The 16226-nt window shown below is 46.1% G+C and overlaps 2 protein-coding genes across 3 annotated transcripts in view; one reads left to right on the forward strand and one right to left on the reverse strand.

Annotated features, from left to right (window-relative positions):
- The window catches only part of pdzrn3b (PDZ domain containing RING finger 3b), a 104422-nt gene that overhangs the window by 38905 nt on the left and 49291 nt on the right, over positions 1–16226 (forward strand). The gene's annotated exons all lie outside the window — the stretch shown is intronic.
- The window catches only part of LOC144056524 (uncharacterized), a 34151-nt gene that overhangs the window by 17144 nt on the left and 781 nt on the right, over positions 1–16226 (reverse strand). The gene's annotated exons all lie outside the window — the stretch shown is intronic.

Consider the following 16226-nt stretch of genomic DNA (forward strand, 5'->3'; position numbering starts at 1 on the left):
TGTTTTTTTTGCATCCTTAATTAGCGATTGAACATGGTTTCAGGATGAAGTGTTGATGTTGGTGGCAACAGTTTGTGATGACTTTAGAAGAATTTAAACTTAAACTGGCCTCCAACTATCCAAATTCCAATTGGGAAGACAAGTCAAGTCAGCCACCACGAGCTGCCACAGTTTCAAAATAAAAGTGTTCTAAGGCACACCAAATAAACGAGTAGTCAAGTACACGCGGCAGGAAAAAATCCTAAATCTTTTTTTTTTTTCGACAATTGAAAGGTGTCCGGTGGGATAAAATGTGGTCATCTTTACGACGTTGTTTTTACTAGATAATTTTTTCATAGCCTTCCTCCCTTCCTTGTCCCTCTTGGTTTGATTTGGATTACATTGCCAGAATCTACTGCTTGATGCAGCCATATACTGTAACTTTTCATGATGGCTGGATTCAGGCTAAAGCTGCCATCCAAAAGGATATCTTCCTAATGTGTTGCGCAGACCCTCCTGGCGTGAGAGCAAAAAAGAAAGGAGAACATGATTTTTCAAGGCAGCTTGAGAAATAGTCCAAGTTTGTGATGTTGTTTGAGAGAGTGCGTCTCTGAGATGTCGACGCTTTGATCTCATTAGATTATCTCAGGAGAATGTGGCCGGATCTTCTCCTCCCTCGTGGTCTCATCCGTTGTTTTTCTTCTGTGCTATCTGTCTATGGTTCTCTGTCGTGACAACAGCACACAGCTGCACCCACAGCTGTGCGTCAGTCCACAGCAGACTCGCTCTTTATCAGGCTGATTGGTCACATCTGCCGTTATTCTACCTTGGTGGGGGTTGGGGGGGCGTCACGGGGTATTGATGTTGGTGGGCTGGCGTTGGTTGCACTGGGGAGCCTGAATATTAAATCTTTGGCTTGTTGGCTGGGCACAACCTCATGGATACCCTTCTGCCATTGGGATCTTTTGATCAGATGATTTTAAAGAAAGACTTATATATCATAATATAAAATTTGTACTTAAAACGGCATGACATTAATGGCAATGTTCGATTTGTCCCAGTGAGGGCAGCAATATCGGCTGGTGTCGCGAGTACCAATATCTTGTAATAAGGCCAGGTATCGGTACTTCATTTATAATATATAACTAAGACTACTTGAATTATAGAACCTTTGCAATATCTTTACATGGGGTAGTTTTCTGTAACCTTAACAAATTACAAGTTTTCCTCTTTGTTTGCAATTTCATTAGCTCTCTCTTATGCCATTTGCAATTAGAGCCGACCCATGTAGTGATGCTACTTATGGCGCATGTGTTTTTTCCTTCTAAAATGCCCATGAGGCAATTATAACTGCAATGACAAACAAGTACAAGACTGCTTGCTGTGCACGTATAGTAATAGAAGGACTCAATTGTTTTTAAACCTTTGCATACAATGTTGCAAGAGCTAATGCCTTACACATGGTGTGAGTCGTGTCCCTCTGGTACTCTAGCAGTAAAACTGGTGGCCCAAATATCAATACAAGGCTCTGAACTGATGTGACCTTGGTGTTCTGGCAGTAAGCTCTGGCCAACTCTGTTTACTGTGGAAGTGTGGCTGGCAGCCACAACACTGATGACGTAGCGTACATCTTACAGTCGACGTCCAGAAAATGGTTGTTCTGTCTTGAGATCTCTTTTCTACTCTCTGGCAAGACATGAATATAACACCCCACCCCGCCCCCAGAGAACCCGTTTCCTGCCATGCCTCTATGCTGAAATCAGATCCCAACGATGCGAAGGCCTTGTTTTTCTTGGCAAGGACCGCACACAGACACTCACATGGAGCTGAGGCTCCTGACCATTTCCACCCACTATCACTACCTCTGTTTCCCCCCGATCCCAAACTCCCTCTGCTCAAACTCTTCCCTTTTCTTTATACATTTACAAGAACTCATTTATGACATAACTCTCTGTTTGAGATGTTAAGCTTGCATGTTTCATTCTCCATTTCAAGGCTGTTATTTGAGCGATTCAGCCAGCGCACAATTCTAATTGTAGATGTAATTTTAAATATCTACGAATAAATGGCTCATGTGACTTTTAAGATACAATTTTTTATCTCGAAAAGACTAATGCATCATATTTTTATGACACCAACGGTCTGTCTTTGTTGAATACAGCAACATTGTATTAATTAATTTACTCCCAGCCATTTTTACTGAAGCAACCCCCTTTGCTCCTGGCTGTTTTACTGGATTTTGACTGATTTTACAAGGCCCACAGAACATTGTGTTCTTTTGCTATAAAAAGACCAAAAGAAAGATTAGAGTCTCTTCTTTCATCAGGTATCATCAAGTATATTTGTATCTTTTTCCATTTTGTAGCAATTAGCATTAGAATATAGCTAGGTTACATCATTATTCATAAACCTGTTGAAAAGACTGGGAATAAGAGCTTGTTGCAACATGGCCCTAGCTGATCTCTTATACTCTGCTGCCACCTGCTGGCTGTTTGTTGTAATAATTACCATTACTTTAAGTAACCTCTTCAGGTCAGAAGCTGCACCAAAGACTTCTGTATGCTCTATCATAAAAAAAACAACAACTTATAAATACGTTTTTGGGAGTGAAGGGCAAAGTATTAAAAAACTTAATTATGTGGTTTTGGACTAGAATGAGTTAAGGCTCAGATTTTTTTTTTCTCCAGCACATTTAAAACCGTACTATCCTCTTGTATTGACCTACAGTAAGTGGAGACTCACTTAATCAGAATTTTAGGCAAAAAAAGCATATTGTTTTCCAGTGAGATTTTGCGGATTGTGGGAAGATGGTTATAAAGATCCCTTCAACAACGTGTGCACTCTGGTCTGTCTGCTCATTGTCGTATGGTGTTTACATGCCTTTGGCTGTTGCACCACTGCCATGGCCTAAAGCTCTTTAACTACAGAGTCATGCGTTTGTGCTGTGTGCTGAAAAGCTGCTCTGTGTCTGGTCCCAGTGGTATGAAGGAGCAGTGAGACTGTGCTTGTCATGGCTGGACACCCAAGGCTTGCATTCCCTCTGTCCTTCTGATTGTAATTGTGTGGTTTGGTGTGTGCACATATATCTCAGGAGTGCTACTATAAATCAAGCTCATCAGCAACACTAAACAGTTCCATATTTCAGGTTTCAATTTATCTGCCTGTGTGGCACTAGTACTTGAAGGCAGCAACTTTAAATCTGAATTAGGGCTGCTCAATTAAAAAAAACAAAAAAACATAATATATGAAAAATATTAATCGCGATTATTTTGGCAATAATTGAAATCACGATTATTCAAACGATTGTTTATTTTTATTTATTTTATTTTTAAGAATATTAAGACCAATTAAAAATAAGTAGAATAATATATATAATTATGTAAGTTCCTTTTGGACCAAACATAATTTATAATAATAATAATAATAATATATATATATATTGTTGGCAAAAACTTGAAGTTGGAGTGCAGCTTGTGCAATGTGAACTAGGACGATCATTTTTATATATATTTATATTATTATTTTTTTATACTAATAAAAAAATATTAAGACAAACTAAATTCTTTGAAACTATATAATTTTACAAGTTCTTTTTGGATTAAACAAAATTTATTAAATTAGTTATTTTAAAAATTAAAAAGGGTGCAAATTTAATTAACTCACAGATTCGTATTAATCATTTTATATTTGATTATGCTGATTTTGTAATTGTGGAGTGTAATAATTGAAAATGTAATTGAATTTCTATTAATTGCACATCTTCTAATCAGAATCTAAATCAGATTTATTGATATGTAAAAACACACACAAAAATGTCGCAACCCGTCGGAGAAACACGAGAACTAACGACCAATAGAAGGAGACAGAACAGGAAGCCTGGCGGTGAACATGTAAGCGCCCCAAGTTTCATAAATTGAAAACATTATACCAATTTTCACTGTCTCATCTTCCTTACATAGATGCTTTAGAGCACAATATGAGACTAAGATGAAGGGCCAGTCTGTCCATTGTATTACAGAATCACCAAATTAGGTTACGCTTCCTTTGTATCTTTTTGAGGTCCTAGTGCTCTACATTGGGGAAGGGTTGAGAGCAAAAGTATGACTTCTCATCGCCAACCCCCACCCAGTGGACATCACACAATACAGCTGTTCAAATATATAGAAGGCCCGTGTGAAGTAGCCGACAAGCACTGACGACAGACTCCTCCCCACCTTCCAATCACACAGCCGTCACTGTCCACCTCCCTGCTCGTTTCGCAAGAATACAGCTCGTCCTTTGTCTGCACCCCCCGATTTGATGTCAGCTTCAGCGGATGTTGGTCTTTGCACATCATAATCTTTTGTTGTTCTTGTGAAATCTTGTTGTGTTCCCAGCTTTCCCAGGGCTACCAATTAGTTGTATGATGTGTGAGCCAAAGGGGGCTTGTAGGCGGTGCTTTTTACCCCACCTCAAGTGTGTATCTTTCCAGCCAAGGCCAAATTAAAAGCCTTTCCAAGTCGCGTTCACAGTGGGTTGAAAGGTCTCCTTTTCGGCCGTGGAGAAACAGCTGTGCAGACTCCATGCTGTCTGTTCTCAGTTGTTGTCGGCGTTGTGCCTCAGAGAGACGAGCTTGGCTCATGTCAGACTTTTACAACCCTCCTCAACCTGACATGCACACAACGTTCACACACAGTCAACGAGACACACACTTGGAAGAGAACAGCGAAGACAATTCAGCCAAAAAGCAACCATATGTTTACTTGAGAGTCCTGTTTCCTCAAAGCCTTATCACGCCAGCATAATAAGGCACAATTGCAGAAAAGATAATACAATATGGACAATAAGACAACTAGAGATGGAGGACAGTAATCACGTTAAAAATTATTTGATAGGAAAAATAGCTGCTTATTTGACTGCTGCTCAAACATTTTTCCTTCATCATATCGTATTATTTTCATGACTTTCGCTTGGGCTCTTTTTCAAACACTACCAAGTCAGATGAAGAGTTATATAAAAGCTGCCATGGGGCAGCCTGACAGTGTGCGCCTACGGCCTCTCCGACCCCCACCACTAAACATTCGCACCTTCCATACACCAGTGTGAGTAGCACTGGAGGCAATGTGTGTGAAGTGTCTTGCCCAAGGACAAAACAACACAAGACTTGGGCAGAGCAGGAATCGAACAGCCGACCTTCTGGTTAGTAAATGACCATCTCCACACCCTGAGCCACGGCCACCATGTCTGTGCTGCTATTGAGTCCTAAGATATCCAAAATATACCGCATACAGCATTTCAGTATGAGAACAGAAAGAAAAATAAACTTACTGAATAACAATGGGGAGGGGAATTGACACTTTTTCGTGGTCATGTCAGCACTGCTCGGTGTCACATTTTTTTGGTTATTTAATTCATTCGCAAGTTATGTACTGGCTGCAAGCTTGTCACGCTATTTCCATAGCAGACGGAGCTATCAGCATTCTGCCTCCTGTAATGCAAGTCCGATCATGCCTCAACTCTGCTATGGCTAACACAAATAAAGTAGCCCCCTTGATGGAAATGTGGATGTGCTGAACTATAGAGAGAACTTTTCCACGTTGTACAACAAGGTTAGTTTTGGAACAGTAAACCCTGGTCTAACTTGTGTTCCCACCATGACATGTGCAGGCAGGATGGTGATAGCGTATGAATTCTAAATTTGGCAGACCACAGAGAAAAGGGCAGTTCGCAACTTTGCAAAAGTTCAATGATTACAAATATTGTCCATAATATGAAAGGAGGCTTCACAATCATCAAAAATCAAGCAATTCTCTCTGTGGGCGTGTCCACTGGATGTGCTGAACCCATGCACTGCTTAGCTGTCAACTTTCACCGTAATTCCGAGGTGGACATTCTGTTAGTACTGACGGACCGTTTTGCTGACGAAAATGAACCTTTAAAAAAAAAAAAAGACTAAGCATTGGCAGAAGTGGGTTTTCATTCGTCACAAACCGGATCAAGTACCAACAGACCTCTCAGTCTGTCACTGACGGACACCCATTTTGTTGACGACTGACAAATGACGGACTCTGCTTGACTCTGTCTGTCGGTCCTAAAATAGGGGTGATGAAGTGATGACGGAAGTGTGGTTAAAGTAAAATGACGATTAGAGTTTGGTTTGGCTGATGACGGGCAATGTGTCATTTTATAAATTTATGTACAATAACATAATTTTGACTGATCACTAAGAGTCATGACTGCCTCACGAGTGGATTTGTCCCGAAATGGGTCAGGGTGAGGAACGGGGAAACGTATCTAAATAAACTATAATAGATACTATATAGTATACTAATACTAACATTTATATCTTAGTTAATTAGTAATAGTGTGATGGGGTTTTTTTTGGTATAAAAGTAAGTTCCCCAGATGGCCAGAATCATTTTCTGAAGTCGTTTTAGCCACATCACCATTTCACAATGCTGTTGCCGCTCTGTAAACATCGGCACATCCGGGACATTCTGCTCTTGTTGGGTTTTGTGAGATGACGTTTAATCACGCAAGAGCCGGGAACAGCGTGACGGCATGGTAAGAAAACGAAATTTCTAAATTCAGATAAAAAAATGTAATCAATCAAAAATTCTCAATTTCTTTTTAACTTCTCTTTACACAAAAATATTGTGGACAAGAATCAATCAAATTATTGTTGGGATAATCCTTTTGAGTATGGATACCAGTAAATCAGGGAACTAAAATGAATGAATACAGAGGGAAAAAAACAACTGTTATCTATTTTTTTTCTGTAGGGGGGTAATATTTACGGCTGCATGTTAATCTTGAGAAATTACGGTAAGAAAATACCACTACTAGTCCTTGAAAAATTGATTCCACTTCATCCAGCATCTTTCTCATGCCTACACAAAACTACATGTTTGAGCTGTGTAAATATATCATGTTTGTTGACTGGAATATATCCCACTGGCTCATCGCTGGGCTTTTCCTCACTGCAAAAATGAGGCACAAACTCCGTGAAGCTCCGGTTCACAGGCTGATTGTCAAGTTCCCCTATTAAATCCCCATATTCGCTCTTCCATCTTTCTCTGCTTGACCAATACACATTCATGGCTGACAACAAGGCGCTCCAGCAAAGTGGCCATGCTAGCCCTCAGCCCTGGGCCACATGCTGGCTGACAACACTCTCTCTCTCTCTCTCTCTCTCTCTCTCTCTCTCTCTCTCTCTCTCTATATATATATATATATATATATTTCTCTCTCTCTATATATATATAATAGAGAGAGAGAGAGAGTGATAGATAGATATATATGCAAACCTATAAATAAAAAAAATCTTCATGATGTTTTGACCATAATTTTCTTTGAAGTTATTGCTGCAACCAATTATGATCATGCTGTGTGTCCCATTTCAAATGAACATTGGGTGGCCTGTCACTGAGAGGACAGGAGAAATGATGGTTCGGTGTGACGTGGTCACCACAAGTAACTCACCAAGTGACTGAGGTCTGAAAGGGTCTGTTCCAGCCTAAATTTAAACCTGTGGACAGACAAGTCTCGCCAGCGCCCAACCTCTTTCCAGTCTTTGGAGAAGGAGAGAGAGAGAGAGACTGATTGAGCGAGAGAGAGGGAGAGACAGATTGAGCGAGAGAGAGAGAGAGAGAGAGAGAGAGCCCGAGGCTTTAAAAGCTTCCTCCTCACACTACCGCCTCTGCTTTTTCACCTTCATCATCTGTTTTCTCCCTTGCGTCTTCTTTAAACGCCTATTACAAAAGGATAAATAATCTACAAAGGGTTCTGGCAGGTTTTACGAGTCTTCAGACTCGGGAGAAAAGCGCTAAATAGTTATCATAATGCATCATTGTGATTCACAATTCAGCTTTCTAAGATGTTTTTATTAGATTTTGGGTGTCACCGTTTTGAATATATTTCTCAATAAATACTGTATGTCCGACCTCTTTCCCTGCACGTGGCTCCAAGACAACAATGACTCAATTAACACAACAGCTGTTTTTATTTGGTGCTACGGGCATCTGGGAGGATGTTTTCCATAAAGAAACTCATAAAATGCCTCGGTTTTTCATTGGTTTGTTTAGAAAGGCATTAAAACAAAAATGAAGCTTAAACAATGGGAAGTGTCACCCTGCTGACCTGAGGAGGAGATAATAAAAAGCAGACATGATTAGATTCACAAAATATGTTCCAATGAGCGAATTAATTAAATCTCGTACTTGCGGTGATTCAGCTGAGGCTGACCTGCAGACCGCACTGGATCATCTTGTTTGGGGTTAGAATAATAGCGGCTGTTCTGGAAAATGTTGACTCAACCTCCCCCTGTCGTGGTGCCTTCCCATATCTAGCCACTAAATAATTAGACTCCTCAAATCATATAACATTTCTCCTTTTCTATCGCTGCACCGAAAATTAGTCTGTCATCATTTGACAATGGAAAAGAGATTGCCTCAATTGCCTCAGAGTCTTTCCTTAATTGCAGCAAATTTGAATCCTATTTTCTTTTGAGCCTTCTTACTAAAAAGAGGGCTGAAGAGACCCGCAGGCCAGACTGCTCAGAGACAGTCGAGATGTTTCCATTGTGGCCCCATCCGCCTTCCTTCCCACTTCCTTGTATCAGTCCTTCTTTCCAAAACTCTGTCTGTCTGTCCTGCTCTTTCTTCATTCTTCTGCTCTCTGTAATCAGGATTCTTTGAAGCGAGCCGTCATGGAAGATTAGAGTGGGACCTGCAGGGTCTTTGACCTGGGGTGAGCTGGAGGATGAGTAATTAGACGCGGAATTAAGAGGCAAAGTCCTTCTCACTCCCTCTTGTTGTACTCTTTGATTTACGATCAGAAAAGCTGAACATTAGAAAGCAACTAATAGTCAAGAATGTAAATACAATACTAACAAAATACAATACTAACAAAACCCGAATGTGTCTTTTTCTATTAGAAATTAAATTTTTGAAGATTATTGTAAATATTTTGAGAAAAAAAAAAAGTAACACTGATTTAAAATTTACAGTGCTCAGCGTATATGAGTAAATCCCTTCGAAAAATATTACGATTTTATTCAATATCTCAATGAACAAGAACAATTTCCAACATTTTGACAAAATGCTTTCTACAGAATATGTGCTTAACTCACAACATGAAAGTAAAGTGGAAATAGAATACATAGATTACAAAATCCTTAGTTTAATCAAATTAACTAATGAGACAAATTAATGCATCCCACAACAAAGTGACTGCATCTAGTATTATTCTATGACCTCCATGACTTTTATGGATAGCAATATGTCTGCTAGGCCTGGAATTAACAAGTTATCCGTTTTTTTTCTCGGGATCTACGTATTTGTGCAAAATGTTCTTTAATAAGTTGCTAAGAAAACGACTTTTATGTGAGTACTAATTAGAGAATCTTGTTTGCAATCAATAGCCCACACTTTTGGAAGTATTTTGTAGTATCCCACAGAAAATTTTGATTATGTAAGGAAACTAAAGGTGTTCTGTTGGGGTGTACTCATTTGTGCTTAGCACAGGAAAAAAATAGCAGTATTTCGCTTTTTTTTTTAATCCTGCCACATTGGTTGGAAGAAATATGTGAAAACGATTTAATCTGTGCTGAAGTGTTGCAAGCATGTGACAGGCGACAGCTGAGCTCAACTCGCAGGTGGAGGTCAGACGAATGGACAGCTGGAACATATAAATTTATTACATTTCTGGAATATTGCCTTCTTATGTTTGATCCCACCCACCTCAACTTGCTCTCTTTTCTGGGAAGCTTAGATGCACTTACGGAACTGTGGCGTGACGCTTATGACATGCCATGTTTCCCTGATACCTTGCAGGACAGGTACCGTACAAGATTAGGCTCTGTGTGGATATGCAGTCCTGTCTAACCTCTCACGAGCAGCATTAGAATCAGAATAGCTTTATTGTCATTGTACCACAGGGTGCAACGGAATGGAACAGGCATAACCTATCCAAGAGACATAGAGAAATAATGACCAACTGGGGGGATACAAAACAGGAGTCCACCGGGTTGTGTTTTACAATGTCCCATTTTCACAATGAAAAGAAAAACATAAGGGAGGGGGAAAAAATCCCAAACTGAGCTCCTGTAAGCAGAGCACCGTACAGCAAACAGGCACACATTAATACAGGACATACAAACCAACACGTGGAAGTGGGGTGGGAACTGGGAAGTGTCGAGGGGATCAATTACAGAGAGGGCAGACTTTACACCTCCCATCTGCAGGTGTGCCAAAGTAGAGGAAGGGAGGGAAGTTCCAAATATGCCTCATCATAAAGCTGGTTTTGTTTGCTACTATGTGAACTGCACTGCATCATAAAGAGAGATGATTCTAATATTTTTGCCCCATCTGTAGTAAAATTTGACTCGTGCACAGTAAATTTGACTCTATTTAGAGAAAAATTGACTCTATTTAGAATGGGACCAAATAGACTTAGTTTTAGAGTAATATTTACACTCGGGAGAGAGTAAAATAAAGAAGTGAAAAAAAATAAAGAAATAAATGTTACTCAAGGGTTGAGGAACAAACTCCAAAAGACAAAAGTTTTAAGCAACAGTAGGAGGGGCATAGATAAGCACACAGTAGGAGAGGCATAGCTCAGGTGGTAGTGTGGCAGTCTCCCAAGCTGAAAGTCATGAGTTTGTTCCTCGACCCTTGAGGGACTTTTATTTGTTTTTCCAATTCTTTATTCTACCAGAGCCTACTCTAAAACTGAGTCTATTTGGTCCCACTCCAAATAGAATCAAATTTACTCCACATAATTTGCTGTGTACTTAGTTCTACAACACTGTAAACAGCTATTTAAAATGAATATCTATAAAAATAGCTTTGTTTAAGGCAGAATGTTTGATCCGGCTGTCATGGGAATGTCTAAGTGTCGACTAAATTTCAGCGGTGACTACATACAGGCTTTAATATTTTTTTGCATGTTGACGTGAGAGTCATCACTTTAGTAATAGGAGATATTCTCATTGTCTTCATCAGCTTAGTCAGCGTGGTTGAAAATAAAAGCATTTTGAGGAGCGTCCTCATGGCTAAATATGGTCATGAGTTCTTTGTCTTTCTGAGGCAGGCAAAAAGTGAACGTCAGCCAAAGAGCTGGCAAGTGATCTTGATTAAAAAATATTTAAAAAAGTTAACCCATGATGTGTTTTTCTTATTTGTTCTTGCAGGTAAGAGAAATTTCCAGTATGCATCTATGAACTGTCATCAAAGATAAGTGCAACGCTTTCCTCCTCTCCTTTTTTCTTCCTAGGACTTTTCTGTGTGTTCACATGAGTGTGTGCACATATGTGTGTGTTATCCCCGAGGTACCTTTTGTTGTGACAGGTGCTTGACTTGAGCGGCATTGGAAGATATGTAGCCCGAGTTGTTATCTGGGAGTTCCCATTCCGTAGCTTATGACATGCTAAGAATGCTGCCTGTCAATCACACATTGACACTGATTGGACACACAAGCCGCTGCTGTCTTTCCTTCGTCTATTGTCCAGATACCATAAAGGGAACCACTTACCAGAGACAATAGGGTAGCAGGAGGGGAATACTGGCTGTGTTAATAGAGACTCAACCCGAATTGTTAAGATTGTGCTGAAGAGTAACTTGCAGTCAGTTAACCCACTGGCCACTTCGTTCTACTCAAAAAATTCACAGTTTTATACTTCCAAATCTTTTGCACACAATGTTACAACTTGTTGAAGAGTATTTCTTTGAAAAAAAAAGGCCCTTATTCTCACTAGGGTTGTGGCTGTGCTGGATTGTATTCCCCGAGGGTGGGGTCCGCCCTGGCCTGGTTGCCAGCCAATTGCAGGGCAGACTTTTGCATGATTTCATTTTGATTCAATTCAAAAAGTTTGTTTTGCTGAACATTTGATATTGAGATTTAGTTTTGGGCTGATGCCCAGAGGAAACATGGATCCCGACTAATTTGAAATAGTTGGTTTTGGAAAAGACCACGGTGAATACGCCCACGTCGCCACCTTCTCGTGCAGACACATTGACAGACTTGCCGCAAATCTTGCTTACATTACCAATGAGGATTTCATTTCTTGTCTTCACTGTAAATTAAAGAGAAAGGAAATTGAGGTTGACTGAATGACAAAGGACTATAAAAGACAAAAACGTCAACTCCAATACAGCAAGACATGTATATTTCTTCAATAATTTCGCACTCCCGCCTTCTTTACTATTCACAAATTACATACTCTTGTTTTTATTCTCTGTGGAACTTTTCACTTATTTTTTTGTGCTCCTTCTGTATCGAGATGCTACAAGATGGCACCAACTCCTGGTTAACTGGACAGGAGTAATTGGTGTCAAGGAAACGTTTAAGTGATGCATACCGACTGAGAGAAATCTTTATATGTCAGGGAGGAGCTAAGTTTAGCTTGGGTTGTAAGTGTAAGTTGTGGAGAGTATTTGCTGCAGACAATGTGCATGTACATGCATGCACACTTTCTAAGCATTTACACAAAGTCAAGTCATCTATAATTTGGGATTATCATTTAGATCAGTGGTTCTCACCCTTGTTTCAGTGAATTACCAGTACTTCCGGTGAAATATTTTTTTTAAAGGGGGTCACTTAACCAGTGCATGTCAAAACGGGGGGCTTTAGGACCCAGATGCGGGAAGGCAGAGCAAGGAGGCAGGGGTGTAGTTCAAAAAAAAGGGATTTAATTTCTATTAACAAAAAGGTTTCCAAAGTTCAAAAACATAAAACAAAGCATGAACTTGAACAAAAGAGGGAACAAAAAAAACAGACAGCAACAAAACATGAACTTGAACTTGAACTAGAAATTGGGAGGGAACAGAAAACAGGGCAGCATGACATGAGGACAAACATACATACCACAGTGCACCAACACAGACAGAGGAGAGACAGCAGACTAAATACACCAACACTAATGACGCAACAAGACACACCTGGACCAGACACAAGTGGCTGAGGGCACTGATTGGACAACACAAGGAAGGGCAGGGTCACAATCAACAAGACAAGGAAAACACACAAGGAAAGCAGAAACTGAACATGACAGAACCAAAACCAAAACATGACAGAACCCCTCCGTCGAGGGACGGCTTCCAGACGTCCCTTAAAAAGTTCAAAAACAGGGCGGGCGGAGGGGGCGCGGAGGCGGGAACCTGACACATCCCTCCAGTCTAGTCCGGGGGACGTCCCGGACGCCAGACGAGGGGAGCCCGGCGGCGCTGATCTGGAGGGCGCCCCGGACGCCACACCGGAATAGGACGGCCGTGGGATGAACATCTCCTGTCCACCCCCATGGGCCTGACGCCGCCATGGGAGAAGCGAAGAGACCCCGCACGAGAGCGGCCGAAGCCAGGAGGCCCGGGGCTGCAGAGGGTGAGAATGCCCGGGGTCCTGAAGCTGCCGTGGAGGCGCGAAGACTTGAGGCGGCCGTGGAGGCTGCAGATGAGGCGCGAAGACTTGAGGCGGCCGTGGAGGCTGCCGATGAGGCGCGAAGACTTGAGGCGGCCGTGGAGGCGCGAAGACTTGAGGCGGCCGTGGAGGCGCGAAGACTTGAGGCGGCCGTGGAGGCGCGAAGACTTGAGGCGGCCGTGGAGGCGCGAAGACTTGAGGCGGCCGTGGAGGCGCGAAGACTTGAGGCGGCCGTGGAGGCGCGAAGACTTGAGGCGGCCGTGGAGGCGGCCGTGGAGGCGCGAAGACTTGAGGCGGCCGTGGAGGCGGCCGTGGAGGCGGCCGTGGAGGCGGCCGTGGAGGCGCGAAGACTTGAGGCGGCCGTGGAGGCGGCCGTGGAGGCGGCCGTGGAGGCGGCCGTGGAGGCGGCCGTGGAGGCGGCCGTGGAGGCGGCCGTGGAGGCGGCCGTGGAGGCGGCCGTGGAGGCGGCCGTGGAGGCGGCCGTGGAGGCGCGAAGACTTGAGGCGGCCGTGGAGGCGGCCGTGGAGGCGCGAAGACTTGAGGCGGCCGTGGAGGCGGCCGTGGAGGCGCGAAGACTTGAGGCGGCCGTGGAGGCGGCCGTGGAGGCGCGAAGACTTGAGGCGGCCGTGGAGGCGGCCGTGGAGGCGCGAAGACTTGAGGCGGCCGTGGAGGCGCGAAGACTTGAGGCGGCCGTGGAGGCGGCCGTGGAGGCGCGAAGACTTGAGGCGGCCGTGGAGGCGGCCGTGGAAGCGCGAAGACTTGAGGCTGCCGTGGAAGCGCGAAGACTTGAGGCTGCCGTGGAAGCGCGAAGACTTGAGGCTGCCGTGGAAGCGCGAAGACTTGAGGCTGCCGTGGAAGCGCGAAGACTTGAGGCTGCCGTGGAGGCGGCCGACGAGCCGCGATGACTTGAGGCTGCCGTGGAGGCGGCCGACGAGGTGCGATGACTTGAGGCTGCCGTGGAGGCGGCACGGAGTCCGGGGACTGTCGCGGAGCCGGCACGGAGTCCGGGGCCTGCTGTGGAGCTGATCCGGAATCCTGGGGCTGTCGCAAAGCCGGGACGGAAACCTGGGCCTGACGCGGAGCTGATACGGGATCTTGGGGCTGACGTGAAAACGGGACGGAAACCTGGGCCTGACGCGGAGCTGATACGGGATCTTGGGGCTGACGTGAAAACGGGACGGGATCTTGGGGCTGACGTGAAAACGGGACGGAATCTTGGGGCTGACGTGAAAACGGGACGGAATCTTGGGGCTGACGTGAAAACGGGACGGAGTCCGGGGGCTGACGCAGAGCCGGCACGGAGTCCGGGGGCTGACGCAGAGCCGGCACGGAGTCCGGGGGCTGACGCAGAGCCGGCACGGAGTCCGGGGGCTGACGCAGAGCCGGCACGGAGTCCGGGGGCTGACGCAGAGCCGGCACGGAGTCCGGGGGCTGACGCAGAGCCGGCACGGAGTCCGGGGGCTGACGCAGAGCCGGCACGGAGTCCGGGGGCTGACGCAGAGCCGGCACGGAGTCCGGGGGCTGACGCAGAGCCGGCACGGAGTCCGGGGGCTGACGCAGAGCCGGCACGGAGTCCGGGGGCTGACGCAGAGCCGGCACGGAGTCCGGGGGCTGACGCAGAGCCGGCACGGAGTCCGGGGGCTGACGCAGAGCCGGCACGGAGTCCGGGGGCTGACGCAGAGCCGGCACGGAGTCCGGGGGCTGACGCAGAGCCGGCACGGAGACCTGAGGCTCCGACGGCCGACGTGGCTCGGAGACCTGAGGCTCCGACGGCCGACGTGGCTCGGAGACCTGAGGCTCCGACGGCCGACGTGGCTCGGAGACCTGAGGCTCCGACGGCCGACGTGGCTCGGAGACCTGAGGCTCCGACGGCCGACGTGGCTCGGAGACCTGAGGCTCCGACGGCCGACGTGGCTCGGAGACCTGAGGCTCCGACGGCCGACGTGGCTCGGAGACCTGAGGCTCCGACGGCCGACGTGGCTCGGAGACCTGAGGCTCCGACGGCCGACGTGGCTCGGAGACCTGAGGCTCCGACGGCCGACGTGGCTCGGAGACCTGAGGCTCCGACGGCCGACGTGGCTCGGAGACCTGAGGCTCCGACGGCCGACGTGGTTCGGGGACTTTGGACTTCGGCTGACGTGGTTCGGGGACTTTGGACTTCGGCTGACGTGGTTCGGGGACTTTGGACTTCGGCTGACGTGGTTCGGGGACTTTGGACTTCGGCTGACGTGGTTGGAGGACTTTGGACTTCGGCTGACGTGGTTGGAGGACTTGGGGCTGCCGCGGAGCCGGCACGGAGTCCAGGAGCTGCCGCGGAGCCGGCACGGAGTCCAGGAGCTGCCGCGGAGCCGGCACGGAGTCCAGGAGCTGCCGCGGAGCCGGCACGGAGTCCAGGAGCTGCCGCGGAGCCGGCACGGAGTCCGGGAGCTGTCGCGGAGCCGGCACGGAGTCCGGGAGCTGTCGCGGAGCCGGCACGGAGTCCGGGAGCTGTCGCGGAGCCGGCACGGAGTCCGGGAGCTGCCGCGGAGCCGGCACGGGAACCTGGGACTGCGGCGGCAGACGTGGCTCAGGGATCTGAGGCTGTGGCGGCAGACGTGGTTCTGGGACTGGCAGGATAGGGACTTGAGGCTGCGGCGGCAGTCCTGGCAGGGAAAGGGACATGAGGATGCGGCGGCAGTCCTGGCAGAGAGGCTTGAAGCTGTGGCGGCAGACCTGGCAGAGGACTTGAGGCTGTGGCGGCAGACCTGGCAGGATAGGGACTTGAGGCTGCGGCGGCAGTCCTGGCAGAGAAAGGGACATGAGGCTGCGGCGGCAGTCCTGGCAGAGAGGCTTGAAGCTGTGGCGGCAGGCCTGGC

The sequence above is a fragment of the Vanacampus margaritifer genome, chromosome 8, assembly GCF_051991255.1.
Source record: "Vanacampus margaritifer isolate UIUO_Vmar chromosome 8, RoL_Vmar_1.0, whole genome shotgun sequence".
In the NCBI taxonomy this organism is placed as follows: domain Eukaryota; kingdom Metazoa; phylum Chordata; class Actinopteri; order Syngnathiformes; family Syngnathidae; genus Vanacampus; species Vanacampus margaritifer.